Below are 17,123 nucleotides of genomic sequence, written 5' to 3'. Positions count from 1 at the left end.
TGTAGACAGATGGTTTTTGGCAAAATTTACTGACAGTGTCCTTTTATTTTTTGGTATGCGTAGTCTTGGGTTAATATATGATTATTATTTTTTTTTATCTAAATCCTTCGAAAAAGTGTAATGAACTGATCGATCCAGCAACACGATACTTGACATATATACACTAACCGCTGTCCGCGACTTCGCGTCGTTCGGTTGGACGCTAAGGGTTATATTTCTGAGACACCACGGTGGCGCATACAGTCGCCGCTACCAACAAAATATATACAGCTCTGTAGAGAATTTACTCACTTGGTGTTCGTTTGTTTGGGCAAAAAAAACCAACATCACGCGGTGTTCCCAAGCGGTCACCCATCTAAGTACTGACCGCGCCCGACGTTGCTTAACTTCGGTGATCGGACGAGAACCGGTGTATTCAACGTGGTATGGACGTTGGCGACAGATTAGTTGAATTTTATTATCATATTATAAAACCGATTTAATTAACAAAGTAAAGAGTTATACCACAGAGTAGTGATCTATTCTTAGGTACGTATAGAGTTATACAAACAAGCGTCGATTTTTCCTTCGGTTATACTGCGAAAACTACTGAATCGATCTGAATGATACTTATACCATACAAGCAACGTGTTTCGGAGAAGGTTTTAGTATATATTTCTTGGTGATTACTTATCGAGAACCTACATTTTTTGACTTAGAAATATCTATGTATGCAATACAAATAATTCAGTAAATGACATTTCATTACATATTAACAATTCATACAATGAGCGGACGCGGAGAACTTAACTTATATGGCAAAACAACGATTGCTGTGTCATCATTCGTGAACAATAATCGAATTCCGTCACATAGGAAACCTATTGTAACTGTATGTTATTTTAAGTGAATAATTTTAACCTAGAATCAATATAATGAAGTTCTTGTAAAATTAATTTATCTACCTGAACCATTAATTGAATAACAATATGTTTATATTTTTCCCATTTACTATTTATACATATTATTATTCCGTTTGCATAATATATATTGCAGATTTTGTACAAATGCCACTTTACAAAACGCCTTAACTAACATTTAAAAGCTTACAAACAGACAACACCATTCTGTATGGAAAACAAGGCAATTGAAAAGTGCCAACTCGTCATTAAAATCAAACCCAAAATGACGGAACAAAGGCAGAGTAATTTGTTATCAATGAGATCGATGATCTAGTACCAGGACGCAATGATAAGCAAGGAGGTAAAACGGAAAATATTAAAAACTTGTCCGAAACCTGTTTTGCCGATGCACGTGCAGAGCCTGGCCACCGTGCGAGCGAGACAGATGTATCGCCGTCTCACGAGTGCAACGATCGTATGTTGTGGAGACGTTGCGTTAACCGCAAGCTATAAGCATCTTATGTTACGTCAGTAATCCTAGTCTATTGTCTATTGCGCAATTTACTTTATTTGATATCAACAAGCATTCGCCCGCGACTGCGCCTGAGTAGATTTAGTATACGTGGCAATCCGACCATTGAACTAAATTTTATTATTGGTTAATATTTTTACGAAGCTTTCTAGCTATCTACGTCTTCTAAATCGATTCAGTCTTTTTAGAGAATAGCTGAAACAGCCGAATTAAAACAAAAGTGTGTGTGTGTATGTATCCACGCAAGAAGTTATACTTCTTTGGTCTAACAAAAATCATTAAATTGATTTATTCCTCGTGCTATTCTACGTTTTTAAAAAGAACAATTTAGTAAAAATCTTGAAAAGATGGCTTTGACAATTAATTATTACATAATGAATACTGCTGTATGGGCTTGAACCCTTTGTCTGTCCTAAAATGGATTAAAACCAAAAAAAAAAAACGAATGACGTAAACTTCAGAATATTTAAGTAACATTTAGATGGTTTATAAAATCTTGTCTGCTTTGTTCAACAGGTTTGTTTTCAGTTTTATTTGTGTAATTAATCCCAGATGTAAGGGTTATCACTTTGAAAACATAACAAATTGTTTATATACATTAATATAACTAGGGTCGATATAATGGTAATATTATTAAAAACACAAATTCTTAATCGTTCTCACAATCACAGATTCTCAAACTAGTTTCAAACAAAACGCTAATTCGTTTCAGAATACACAAACTGTAAAGTCATCAATGTCTTTATGTGTGATAGGATTACGTTTGAGTTTGACAAATCATTTGAGTGGACAGCGGTCATTCAAATTTGATTTATGGGAACCTATTTGAAACTCGAGAACTTGATTTGAAATTGAGATTTACGAAGTTTTTGTCTATTCGCATGACGAGGCATGATTCAATTGTTAAGTTAGACCATGTATTAACAATTTTGGAAAACAACTAACGGTGCTATTACAAAAAATTAATTTAAAAATGGCTTAGACACGTGTTTTGTTAGACAGTGATCTAACTAAACAACGTCTGTTACCTAAAAATAATGACGTCTAAAATGGAGTTTATTTTTATCTGTTATTTATGCTTTGCATACGTAATTTTTTATTAATTTTGTTTTATTCCCTTGAGAAATATAAATGATAAGTATAAGGAAGAAATCACAAAAAAATTGTTATCAAAACATCGTAAATAAAATTTTCAAAACATATTACAGGAGGACAAACGAGCGTACGGGTCACCTGTTGTTAAGTGATCACCGCCGCCCACAATCTCTTGCAACACCAGAGGAATCACAGGAGCGTTGCCAGACTTTAAATTGCGGCATTGCGTTTAAATTTTTTATTTCTATTAGTAATCGCATTTAAATAACCCAAAGCGAATGAGTTAAAGTCGTGTCGAGTTCATTTTTAAATTGCCCACCTTAACTATTAATTGCCCCCCTATGGGGCGTGGGCTTCACTTTAGCAAACACTGGCTTAGACTGTTTTGTAATAGCAAAAGCTAAGCTAAGCATAAGTAAGTTAGCAAAGATAACACTAAACAAAAGCTAAAGCTTGTGTTTAGTGTTAGTTTTAAGTTAAAAAGGTCGTTAAGCACAACATAAACAGAAGTGCAGGTACAGGAACAATAACTAATGGAACTAAAGGAAATTTTGTCAACTGTCATCTATGTATCTGTTATCACATAATCAATATATTACTATATAGCTGACCCGACAGACGTTGTACTGTACATAATAAATAAAATACAATTTTTTATATATTTGTCAATAATATTTCAAAACATCAAGAATTATTTCGTAACGTGTGCTCCTTGTTGTTATAATGAAATTGTTTCACAGCAGAACTGTCAAACTGGGCGTCACTAAATTTTCTCATAGAAAATATGTCCATACAAAACAAATATTGAAAATAAAAATAATTGTGGGTCCCGAAATGAAATAAAAATATATCTTTACCTATCTCTCAAGTTGGACCCCATTAAAATCCGTTTATTAGTTTAGGAGCCCATCGCGGACAAACAACGTGTCACGTAATTTATATATACATATTAAGATTTATGAATATGATCTATCCGTTATTATAAGGAATGTCTAAAGATTGTTGAACGCTAAACAACATAAAGACACAGTTTTGTAATAGAACTTTTTTTTAAACAAGTGTTCAACACATGTTTATCTTTTATCTAATAACACAGTAATGGTTTAATTTTTTATTAAACCTCTTTTCATTCGTACTAGCCGCCAAAATTTTATGCTTTATAAGAACATAATTTAAGTTGATCAAAGAATACTTACACCTCTGATTTAAAGAATTTTTATTGTTTGTATATAAAATTATGTTATGCGACAAGTATAAAGTTATCAGTTGCCAAAAATGAATAATGCCTGTACAATATTGTATAATTTTTTATTGAAAAGAGCGCAAAAAAAGAATGCTGGGAGAGTTTCTTGCGCCGTTTCTTCTCTCTCAGAGCGCCATTTGTTTCCGAAGCGGTAGTAGTATCTAGTAGTTATTAGAAATGACATCAAAAAGAATTCTAAAGGAATCAATTTTGAGAGAAAATAAATGCCTTTTATGCCTTTTTATGCCACAAATATATATTATAATATAATATATTAATTAATATGTACCACGACTTACATCTTTGTGCCGTTGTTGATACGCTTGTCCCGTGGGGACCAGAGGCGCGGAGAATATACTAAAATATACTATCTACGCGCCTTAATAGGGCTACTGGTAACCCAAGCGCTGGCAGCTATTTCAGTCAAGCCTAGTTCATTTTACGCAATTGCAGAATACATTATTCACATGTTTTTGCACACTAGTTCCAGAAAGAAAAAGTAAGTACGGATTGCACTCCGGGAGTGCTGGCAGAAGTGAAAACTAGAACATTAACGTTGAACATTTTTGCATTTTTGAATATTTTGGAATGGTTGGGAATCATTTCGCACGAATGACAATTTATATTACATTAAAAAGATTATCTCTCAGAAAAATCAACTATCATCCATAATAAACTATAAAAATATTTCACGGCTGAGATTCGAATCCTCGACCGCGGTGTTTCGTCTTTGCAATCACAATGATTCAACTAATAGTCCAATGACAGTAGGATCATTTACGGCCGTTCCCAATATACTATCTACAGAAAGAGATAAATTACTACCTTCTACTGTCAGTAATAAGCTGTCTGATAATAATTATAAATAATCTAAAGCTGTCCCAATATACCCGATAAGTCATTCTTATCGCCTTATACTGGGACGCGTGAATTGCAATTTCCATACAAACTTCTATCGCTAGTAAGCTATACGTCCTCCCATTGACAGACAGCGTGTACGGATAAGGTGCGTTATCGTCGATAAGTATTGGGACAGAAAAGTCAACGATAGTTACGATTTTTATCTCAAGTAGGCTACAACCGGAGATAGACTGAATATTGGGAACGGCCGTAAGTTGAAATAGCCAAAATATAATTAGTTAGAAGTATAAATCATCCATAGTTTCAACGACTGTCTTACGAATTTTCGATCAGGTCACGTGTCCTGACGCGAGTTTAACATTTTATACCCATTCCAAGAAGTGTTCAAACCCGTTATAGAAGTTTTCACTTCAAAAATCAGTATTCAAATACAGTACTGCCAGCATCAATACAAATTGATAGCAATACATACAAGTGTCTCCGGTTTTACTCATTTGACAACACAGTCTCGTCCATGCATCCGTAGACATTGTATGCTAATGTACGAACCGACTTCAAACTTATTAATTATAGCAACTTGAGTAATGATGCACAGACGTACAAACTTATGACTGTTAACGTCTGTTCTCTCATAAATGTGCACATATGCAGTTCAACTAAGTTATTAGTTAAGTGTATGTTATATTAATAGTGTTGTAAATAGGTACTTGAATATCATCCCCACTATCTAGATTTTTTTTTTATGAAAATAAGGGACAAGACGATGAGGACGTTCAGCTGATGGTAATTGATACGCCCTGCCCATTACTGACTCTTGAAAAACTGGTATGTTTATGAGGAATGAGCTTCATTGTACAGTGTTTCTATGAGGATACGGCAAGGGTGCCTTCGAGAAAAGCGCATAAACTATCCACTTCTTCGTATCTCCTAGGATTTTCTCCATCCACTTAAAAAATACTAGATTATAGAAAATCAAAATAGGAGATCTTCTCTAAAAGAGATACAGCAAGATAGAAAAGGAAAGCAAAAATATTGTTACTGTAATCGATTTTGGTTGACAAGTCGTAAACAGTCAGCCACGCTTGGAATTTGGAATAGTATTTTGAATATTCATCTTATCACCTTAGTATCTGTCTACCTTTCTTTCTTAGGCAAGGTGGGAAGATATTAATAATAACTTTTATTTCCCAAACAATACAATAATTATTAATAATAGTATTACATGTTACAAATGTTTCTAAATTATATTATTAATTATTTACATACAATACAGGGAGCAAAGACAGATAAACTAGTATGAACTGTGTTTCAGCTGTCAGTGACTTCTCGGTACCAGACATAATTACCTACATAGTCAAATTAAATTATCAAAATCAAATAAAATAAAAGTATACTTCTAAGAATGGGTGTGTGTGTGTGTGTGTGTGTGTGTGTGTATGTGTGTGTGTTTGTGATATGATATAAAGAAGATTGCTGGACGAGTTTGGAGTAGAGAAGCGCGGGAGAGAGAGCACTGGAAGGTCTTAGAGGAGGCCTATGTCAGTGGACAAGCTAGAAATAATTAAAAAATAGAGGAAATATAATAAAAAATGCTACTACATATAATATCTAGCAATTAAAGGCTATCTTTATCTTTATTTTGAATATTCAACTACCAAACGCTGAGTGCGTTACAAATCAAAATTAAGTCATGCTTTATCGGACTGTCAGGTTATCTAAGGCTTGTATATTCTATTTCTATGATTACCCCCAATCAATTTAACGTATGTCAATTATCTAAAACAAGTGCTTACCCGGCTAACGATATTTTGCCCCTAAATTAAGTACCCCACGCCCGCTCATTGTATGAATTGTCATACGAAATGAAATGTCATTGAGTGAATTATTTGTATTCCGAATATGTAGGTATTTCTAAGTGAAAAAAATATAGTTTCAGCATACGTAATCACTATAAATTAGCTACTTAAATCTTCTCCGAAACACACTGCATGTTATGGTAGTTCCGATCGGATCAGTAGTTTTTCTAATACCTATAAAAAATAACGGGTTTCACTCCGGTAGTGCCGGCAGAAGTGAAAACTTTAACATTAACGTTGTGCATTTTTGAATATTATGCAAAGATTAGGGAATAATTTCGCACGAATTGTTTTATTTATCAGGATAAAAGTACTAGCATTTATGTGGTGAAATACAATATTCATTTATTGCGCTATCGTACACAAGAATTACAAATTATATTAGATAAAAAACTTAACACTTCAGAACGATTACAATTATTTTACTTTGAAAAGTTTATCTCTCAGAAAAATCAACTTTCACCCATAATTTCAACGACTGTCTTTTTTTTTATAAGGAATAGGAGGACAAAACAAGGGTCACATGGTGTTAAGTGATCACCGCCGCCCACATTCTCTTGCAACACCAGAGGAATTAGAGAAATGTCTTACGGATTTTCGATCAGGCCACGTGTCCTGACGCTAGTTTAATATTTAATATCCATCCCAAGAAAAGCGCTCAACGCTGCTAAAGAAGATTTCACTTGAAAAACTTTTCATTTATTAGTATAGATTGTATACTTACATATGACAAGCAACTCATTATTTACATAGATATTGTAGATGCGTGGACAGAAGGCTATTGAATTTAAATTACAATAACTCATTGACATGAAACTATAGATAAGTTATCTGACGAAGTCTCAGCTACTAAGTTACACAGGCTTTCTTATGCTAATCAGTTGGAGAACGTCAAATAAGTGTGCGTTGACGCCTTTTGATTTGAACATTATTTTTTCTCGTTTTATACGTAATGGTTATAAGGATATTTCACATGTGGAGTAAAGAACGTTATAAGGTTACTATAGTGTGTCTTTTACCCGTGTATGCATGCCTGGTAAAGCATATTATGCAATTGTAGTTAAATCTTAGAAAAAAAAGTGCCTGCGTAGAGTACACATGTCAGAAGTGAAACCTGTCTTGGGCATGAACCTCTAAACTGCATAATATTATGAAGTCCTGGTAAATGTTGCTTGGATGACACATGATTTCAACCGCTATGAGTGACATTACTATCACCGCTACCATATTTATATTCTCCTGGTGTCTATGTAGTAATACCAGATTGTATTAAGGTATACTGTCGTCATACATATAACAATCTCTTCTTCAACTATGATCGCCTGGTACCAAAAGGCTGTATATTGCTCCTATCACATTTTCTCTTACGTGAAATCTTATGAATTTCTATGTGTCCCTTTTTACTGTCGCTTTTTCGTTTCATCGACTTTCAAATCAAAACGATGCTACAGAAGTTTTCACTTAAAAAATGCTGACTTATAATGTAAACAAACCAATTTATTCAAAATGGCCATTGTCACGTCTTACGGACGTTTTCAATAACGTATCTCTAGTTACGGGTATATTGCTATCACCGTTTAATGACAAGATCTTCTCTATCCATAGTTATTTCCAATATAGTTATAATATTAGTTATAGTCCAATACTATCTGTCGATAGGTTAACTATGCAAGTAAGCGTAACACAATAGATTTGTCTACCTCTAGGAAGTTAAACTAAGGATAGATAGATTATAGAAAGCGGTCGTTAGTGAACAAACAAATTTTCAATATAACTCTATAGGCAATGTTTGAAGCTGAATAGTTTTTGATTCCGACCACCTAGAAACCCAAACTCAACGATTTGAAGCTTTTCCCATTACAAGACCTTTCCAAAAATATATAGGGGTCTGTTGTCTGTCTCCTCAGTAACCTATTGCGGTTACTGAGGAGTTAAATTTCCATCACCGTAATGGAACACAAAAATTTGACAAAAACATAAAAATTATATGTTATGTTTTTTTAAAGTGATAACCCTCACTTCTAGGATAAATACACAAATAAAATTTGAAAAACAAAATTTTATGAACGATGCGGGATTCGAACCCACGATCTACGGCGTACCGTGCCGGTGCTCTGACCAACTGAGCTAACCGTTCGAGTACCTCCTCGTTATAAAATTCTGTTTGCTTTGTTCAACTCTCAGGTTGTGTCTCCATCTACAGGACCTACTTAATATAAACATTATTTAATTAAGTATTCATAAGCACTAATTGTGTAAAAGTTTATTATACATTTGATTTTAATATAATTTTGTTTTATGGAGAGCCGTTTATTCCTTGGATTATAGTGCGAATACTACTGAACCCAACGGAATAATACTTTTACGTTTATAGTATATAATTTATGGGGCTTACCTATCCGAATCCTATTTAATTTTTTTATTTTTTGACTAAAATGGCTGTATATTCTCAATACAAATAATTCAGTCAATGTTCATTACAATATATAAAAATTCATACAATGCGGCGGGCACGGGGTACTTAATTTATATGGCAAAACACAATTTGCCAGGTCATCACTTATGTATAAAGAAATGATTGTTCAGACAAGCAAAAGTATGTGACTCAATAATTGCGATAAAGTTGTGTTGCCGGTTGTCAAACGTATATTTTTGGTAACAAGTACGAAAATACCAAAAATTCTCAGCCCCTATTTTAAGGTTATGTTTGCGGCTAACCCACTCGTCAATAATTTGGCACCAATTTTTCGTACCGGTATTTAAATGGCCGGCCCGTATCGAAAGAGTAAAACCAGAAGCTGCGGTTTTTTAACCAAAAATTTATGAGCCCTTATAAAATTTTAGTATGAAGTTTTGGCAGGTTTTATTGAAATGATTTCTTTGCAGATGAAACACACGCAAAGGTAACATCAATGTTACTTTGACGCGCGTTTCAATTTCAAATTTCGAATTCAAATATATTTATTATAAAACAAAGTTCTCTCGCGTCTGTATGTCTGTCTTTTCGCGCTAAACTCAATGTAACTGCACCGATTTTCATTCTGTTTTCACCAATGGATAGCGTGATTTTCGAGGAAGATTTTAGAATAAAATGAGTTAAGGTTTTGTATTCATTAACGATTTTTGTTGGAGGTGTCGGAAATGAAGACCGTCTGAGAGCTTTCAACGAAAACGCTGTCTAAGCACTTGGAGATATAACAAAATAATGTATGGTGGAACTATGTATCTTATATAAATCTACAAATAAGTCCACAATAGCATATGTCTATCTCTTAAGGATAATATTATATTTCCATGTTAAAACTTTAAAAAATGGTAACTATAAAGAGGTAATGTAATAGTTATTTATGCAACTGTTGTGTAATAAGGGGCATTAAAATACGAATGTGGGTTTATCACACGAGCCCAAGCCGATTGTGGTAATAGTATCACATGAGTGTTTTAATACCTGATTATCAACAGTTGCATACACTATAAGACTTTATTTACACCCATAATATGAATCCTCTATAAAAGATTCTGAAACAGTTAGCTTATTGCTAACATTAAAACAGCCAGTGCTAGTAACCATAATATCATCCAAAGGAGTGTTATTATGAAAACGGTTGATATAATGTTGTACTGAATTTCATTACAACACTCGGTTGGATGATGTAATGGTTATTAGGATATTAGGTGTTTTAATGTTGGCGATAAGATAACTGTCTTACAATCCTAAATAGAGGATTTAAATCATGGATGTAGATAAAAGCTGTTAGCACAAATACTATTAATGATAAGGATTTATATCATTTCATTACATTATATTATAAAATCATTCATTTCCAATTCCTTTAGACTAGATTATACCTGAACACTTAGGTACATCATTTTTTTTTCTATTAACAGAACAGAGTGTGTCGAGTCAGCTAGTTGAAAACAAATAAGAATTTTTAATCAAGTTCGAAAATTTAAACTTCAGATCTAAGAAGAACTGTGCGCAAGGCTCTTTTTATTATATATTATTTCGTTACAGCTAACTTTAATAAATAAATAAATAAAACAAGCCTTTATTGCTGTTCACAAATATTATAAATGATACTTAGCTAAATATAAACTTAAATCTAAAATTATATGTTACTAGCTGACCCGGCAAACGTTGTTTTGCCATATAAATTATTTTTAGAGTTTCTTGGAAATTGCTTTATTTTTCTAAAATAAACGTAGCCTAAGTTACTCCATATTACATCAGCTACCTGCCAATAAAAGTCGCCGGATTAGCCGGAACAAACAGACAGACAGAAAGACAAAAATTGTAAAAAAAAATATTTTGGTGTATGTACCGTCTATGTATTCATAATATACTTACATTTAGTAAAAAATGGTTATTTCAATATTACAAACAGACACTCCAATTTTATTTAAATGTATGGATAATTCACATAATATTTTTAAAAATTATAGCCTATATGTTATTCTGGTGTGTAAGCTATATTATTGCAAAGTTTCATCAAAATCCATTCAGTAGTATTTGCGTTAAAGAAGTTCACTCATACATCTAGATATACAAACTTTCACATTTATAATATTAGTAGGATGTTAAACAGCTTGTCTTTCGACAAAGGCCTCCTCTAACGATTTCCTCGCCTCTCTGTCTTTCGCTATTTGTATCCCTTTAGGCCCAGCGACTCTTTTTACTTCATCTTCCCAGCGTTTAGTGTGTCGCCCTTTTCTTCTACTACCATCTCTTGGATACCAGTCGGTTATTATTTTTGTCCATTTTTTTTGTTTTTCTCTTAACATATGTCCTATCCATCGCCATTTTAGTGTTCTGCATATTGATTTTGCGTCTTTGAATTTAGTCATACTTCTTATAGCTAACTTTAACCATACGTAAATAAATTACTTTACAAGTCAGTCAATCCCTATCTTCTTTTCTTCTTTAAGCACAGCGAACACTTTATTTTTGGTTATTGAATTAGACTGAACTGTCTCGGTCGGCTTTGTAGCGCCCATCATTAAAGTCCGCTCGAGTCGAACGAGGAAGCACGAACTGCCAGTTTTTCGAAAATAAAGGCACACAGGTTTATTTCCTATTTATTTGGTAATTACTGACTATATTATATATATATATAAGAATATTAGGTGAGAGATAATTTTATGATTTTATTAATATTATTTCATTATAGTTAGGTATATTTTCAAGTTCAGTGTTTTTATCACATTATAACGAATACACACTCACACACACACATATATATATATACAGACTTCCATCTGTCCGAATGCAATCATGGTGTTTTACTGTGTTGATTGCATAAAAATTCAAATGTTAATCCCCTTTTGGTTGTCAGATCCAATATATAAGTATTATTTAAATCTTTTAAAGAGCTGTTTACTCCGTTTGGTCTGAAGGGCGCCGTAGTTAGTGAAATTACTGGGCAAATGAGACTTAACATCTTATGTCTCAAGGTGACGAGCGCAATTGTAGTGCCGCTCAGAATTTTTAGGCTTTTCAAGAATCCTGAGCGGCACTGCATTGTAATGGGCAGGGCGTATTAATTACCATCAGCTGAACGACCTGCTCGTCTCGTCCCTTATTTTCATAAAAAAAACTTTTTAAGAGCTGTGGATTACTTATAATTAATAAAAAATCTATCAAGCTATCAATATAGTTATAGGCACAAGATGTCTACTATCAATTGAACCCCACACTTGTCAATAGCCAACACAAGCCCTTGAAATCAATACGCATTCTATCGACAAAGGTATCAATGTCAAACATCACTATGGGGAACGTAGGCCAATGACCTACAACAAGAATAAGATGATAATATTTTATTTTCAAGATACAAGTACTATCGAGGCATAAATTAAAGGGTTTATATTTTCTCTCTGTCTCGTACCACGTGTTCAGAGCGCGAAAGACTTGGCGACGTACAGTCAGCACAAAAAAGTAAGAACTTATAAATTATTAATTTTATAGGTATACAATATTATCAAATAATTGTGAAAACGCTTAATAAAGTCTCTTGTCGTGTTTTATACTATAATATAATTATAACGATATATTATAATTTATATAACAGGCGAAAAGCGGTATTTCTAGTAGAATGCTACTTTTGTCAAGTTTAATTTTTTGAACATAAATATGTTGATGAAATATTTAGTATGTTATGATTCATCATTCAATCGGAACGGTTTTATTTATCAATCGTTTATACTTGTCATTTTGAACTTTAAACTAATTCCCTGTACAATTAGAAACCCTATTGTATTTCCATCACTTTTAAATAATTTTAAGAACAGGCTTATGTGCCAGTACATCAAATGCAAATAGCATGATTTTATATTTAATTATTATTTTCATAATATAATGCTTAATAAATTATACAATAAAAACTTTTTCATGAAGGAAAGTCAGTGGCAATATAGAGCTGGGTGTTAAATTACAAATTGAATCATAAAACTGTTAAATTTATAAGCAACAAGCTTTAGAATTCAATGTTATTATAAAACCACTAACCATTAAAATCAGATGCTTTGATAAAGTATAAAAGTCAAAAAATTGAAATCATCACATAACACCGCATCTCTATCTCTCTGTTCATTTTTACACAGTAATTAAGCTTTACCAATATCCTTATAACACCGACATAAATATATTTTTATACGCTTTTTATTAGCTTCACCTGTATGTATGTTTGTTTGTAACCGACTCATTTGGGCGCGATCTTGGCCCCCTATAAACGGCCAGATTTCGTTCAAACTTCGTATATTAATCTAGAACCGATGACAATACATTATTTTTTTACAAAATGAGATATTCTTTTAATTTATATAAGTTTCATCTATCGTTTCTAGTTCGGTTTTTATAGAATGCGTGTTTTTAGTTTTTTAACCTATTATTTATTATCTCATTTGTTAGTTGATTGATACCGTACTGTTTTGTGACTGAGAGAGCCATTATCGCTCATATTTATAACTTTATAAATCTTGTCAATATCCTAATTGATTTGCTATCGATCGTGGCACCCATAAAATATATCTCTCCGTCCAAGTTTTACTGCTGTGCAAGAGATTTGATGTATTTATGTTTGTTGTTATAATTTATCGTTTGCAAAGAGTAAAATAGAATTTAATTGGATCTGTTCACCAATAATACTTACAATAATCACTTGTGTTGTGTATTGAAAGGGTAATTGTAATTTACGTTGCATAATTCAACATTACAATCCTATTTCAAAACAAAAACTATTATGACTAATAAAGCAGAAGATATTTTAAGATTTAAGAATAAAAGTAAATATACAATTTATTGCAGATATAATAAAAATAAAACTTTTTTGGCTATATTTTAACATCAATCTATGTCTGTAGTTTTAAGAATACAATCAAGTAGAACGATTCTGGTAGATATAAAAAACAATCTTAAAAAACGTATACCAACTAAATAACTAACTTCACGCCTATACGCTGAGTAAGCAAACTGAGTAAGCGTTAAATTAAAGGTAAGGATTGCAGTTTAACACCAAAAGAATTCTTAATAAAAAACAATACTTCAATAGATTTATGAATAATACATAATGCACCCACGAATGATCCCCTTTAGGAATCGAACAAGATTTGTGTCAATGTTTGTTGTTTACTAGGTGCTTCCCGCAATGTCATCCACGTGAACGCAGTAAAAATGCTATATCTCCATCTAGCTTGTCCAAACATGCAAACAAATAGACAAAAATTATATAAATTCCTTTTTTCGGTTTCGGATTGTTTGTAGAAAATACAGCAAGTAGGCTTTTAAAGATACATTCATGTACAGTTGTTACTTTGTAACGATTTTATTATAAATCTGTCCCATGATTCTGATATAAAACGCAGTGCATTGCTATCCGTACACAACAATATCACGATTATTACCGTTCGGTTACGTATAAACTGGTTGGCTACTGGTTCTCCGCGACGCGTCTGTGTGGGTGTCTTGTACACCTGGTGAGTGTTGCGGGCGTGTGCGTCCCAATTATACTACGCAGTTACTTCACAACTAATACATTTTGAGTACCTCAGATCTTTGGGGCTTAAGACGAAACATAGTGGCCATATATTTTAAACAAACATTTTTGACTCTCTTTCTTTTTTGATTTTACAGAAGAGTCGAGAACGTTTGAACATTATTTTCAAATATTATGATCAAATACATCATTTTCTGTGTCTCTTTGTTTGTTTTTGTTGAAGATTTCAGACATTATTTAATTTTTTTTAATAGTGTACAATAACATGAAACTTATCGAGTGCGTGTTCGAATCACATTTTATGGGTTTTTATTCATTTCATATAGTTATGAAAAATGGACAAGAATTATATATATAGCTCTCAAATAATTTGTATTACCCATTTTATATTATCTTCATGTTTTGAAATAATATTAGCTTTGCTTAGCAGTTCATTGGAGAATGATGCAGCGGATGAACTTGCAAGGCGGAGATCAGTGACCCAAGTGGCTGACCCATTGCTACTCCTGCCTCTGCCCTTCAGCCAAATGCGTTCATAGATACACTCTCTCACCAACAACCTACACAAAACCCTACTGATAAACGTCTCAAGCTGTTAACTGACATGTCGACTTATCAGCTTAAAGAGACAAGATATCCGAATCATGGTGGCACGCTAACAGGTCACACATTGCTAAGTAGCTACACTTTTCATAATCTGTGTTTTGCACAGCCATGAGTGCAGAGGATGTCTGGCTGAGGACAAAATGGTTACTCATGTAATCCTGGAATATACAAAATTGGAATGTACAAACGCTGCGAGAAGTTTGTCCCAGGAGGGTTATTAAGTATTGGAAGGAGCTGGACTAATTGGAGTGTCTGGAAAACAATGCACGCAAAATTGACCCAACTAAAAGGTTAAATTGCGGAAACAGGAGTCCATATTCCAATGTCAAAGATTTGCTTAATAGTTTACGTTTAAATGCTAATGAACTTTACTTACATGATGAGTCGTGTGTGAATAATGCCTAAGAGATCAGTGTGTTAGTAATAAAATGAGATCTTGTTCAGAGCGATAACATTTAGCAAACACAAACACCATAATTATTGTCTTACAATTTCTTTATAAAAAGACAAATCCTTTTCCTGCACTATTGAAAACGTAAAGTTCAGTTTCAACATGAAATTACCAGAGTTACGATCAAAATGAGATTGAAATATTCAAATCAAACGAACGTTTGTATTCAATAATTTTTATACAATATATAATTACTAGTTTTATAACAGAAAAAATTACTAAACAAATACCCCCATTTTTATTTATTTTAAATATCGACCTTATAAGGTAGAAAAATGCTGGGAAGACAATAAATTAATACTATCAGTAATCATGGTTATTTAAATAAAAATAATACGTTTTAACGTAATTTATACATACAATAAAATTGTAAAATTAGAAAACTGTACACTCAATATGTTTTAAAAGTATACTTGCTGTGTTGTACAAACAATACCGAAGCCCAAGAAGAACTTTTAAGACTTTTTGTACTTTCTATACTCTATATTAATTAAAAATTAAAGGGAGATCAATTCATTTCCAAACAAACTAATTCTACCATCGCACGATACGCCATATATATACGATAGGATATCATCCACCCACCACATGGCGATTCTCCACAAAGCTGTGGAATTTGCTTGTAGTGGTGTTTCCGGGACGATACGACATGGATACCTTCAAAAAAGCGCGTACACCTTCTTTGAAGACCGGCAACGCTCCTGTGATTCCTCTGGTGTTGCAAGAAAATGTGGTTGGCGGTAATCACTTAACAACAGGTGACCCGTACGCTCCTTTTGTATAAAAAAAACTCAGCTAAAACATTACTAAAATTTTAGTTTGATAATATTCTTAACAGGTAGCAATCAACATCGTACTTCATATCAATTAAATAAAAAAACCACTTCGGAATATATCCAAATGCAACATAATAATCTGAAAAGGAGAAGCAACAAAACGAAATAAGAAAAAAAGATCCGTCACGAACATAGGCTAGGGAGTGGAAAAAAAGAAAAAAGTGGTAAACAAGTTCAACGTTTATTTTCGTTCCGTCTCATTCTAACACATGGTTATATCGTATTTTTGTCTCGTGCGCACTGGCCGAACGTTGGACACCTGTGCTTTAGTTTCCCCAGAGTAACAACGACCTCAACTGCACATTATGTCGAAATGCATTAAGCGACAACATTATTTATAACAATATAAACTCTATTCTAATGCAAACAAATACTGTATTACCTTATATCAGATGTAATCATAGTTGTATTACTTTTCAATGCGAAGCAATCATTGTCGTATACCGATTTGATTCCGAAAGCTAAACATTTTTTGCTTTAATGCGTAAACTAATGTCTTGTAATAATAATGAAAGTGGAACACCTGTTCTTTAATCCTATTGTTGAAAAATAAATGTAAGGTGAATTAGAATTTTTTGTGCAATTTTTTTGCGCGCCGTACACGGATAATACACTGTTGTTGTAGTCTATGTACACTGTAATGTATTTTGGGGTGTAAAGATTTTATGTTCGTAAAATGAAATAAGCAATAGTTATTTCTGATTCCATTTATTGCTAATATTCGTAATAATACACAAAATAACTAAATATTGCTTTCTTAAACCTTTAAAA

The 17,123-nt window shown here is 32.9% G+C and overlaps 1 long non-coding RNA gene and 2 other non-coding genes across 3 annotated transcripts in view; all 3 read right to left on the bottom strand.

Moving 5' to 3' along the window:
• LOC126972090 (uncharacterized) overlaps positions 1-17,123 on the bottom strand; it is a 158,577-nt gene that overhangs the window by 45,439 nt on the left and 96,015 nt on the right. The window lies entirely within an intron of this gene.
• Positions 319-437, bottom strand: LOC126978276 (5S ribosomal RNA). Its single transcript, XR_007732577.1, has one exon. It is a non-coding gene; the product is annotated as a 5S ribosomal RNA (ribosomal RNA).
• Positions 8,532-8,605, bottom strand: Trnat-ggu (transfer RNA threonine (anticodon GGU)). The gene has a single exon. It is a non-coding gene; the product is annotated as a tRNA-Thr (tRNA).

Source organism: Leptidea sinapis, chromosome 2 (genome assembly GCF_905404315.1).
Source record: "Leptidea sinapis chromosome 2, ilLepSina1.1, whole genome shotgun sequence".
Classification (NCBI taxonomy): domain Eukaryota; kingdom Metazoa; phylum Arthropoda; class Insecta; order Lepidoptera; family Pieridae; genus Leptidea; species Leptidea sinapis.
This window is presented reverse-complemented; position numbering and strand designations above follow the sequence as displayed.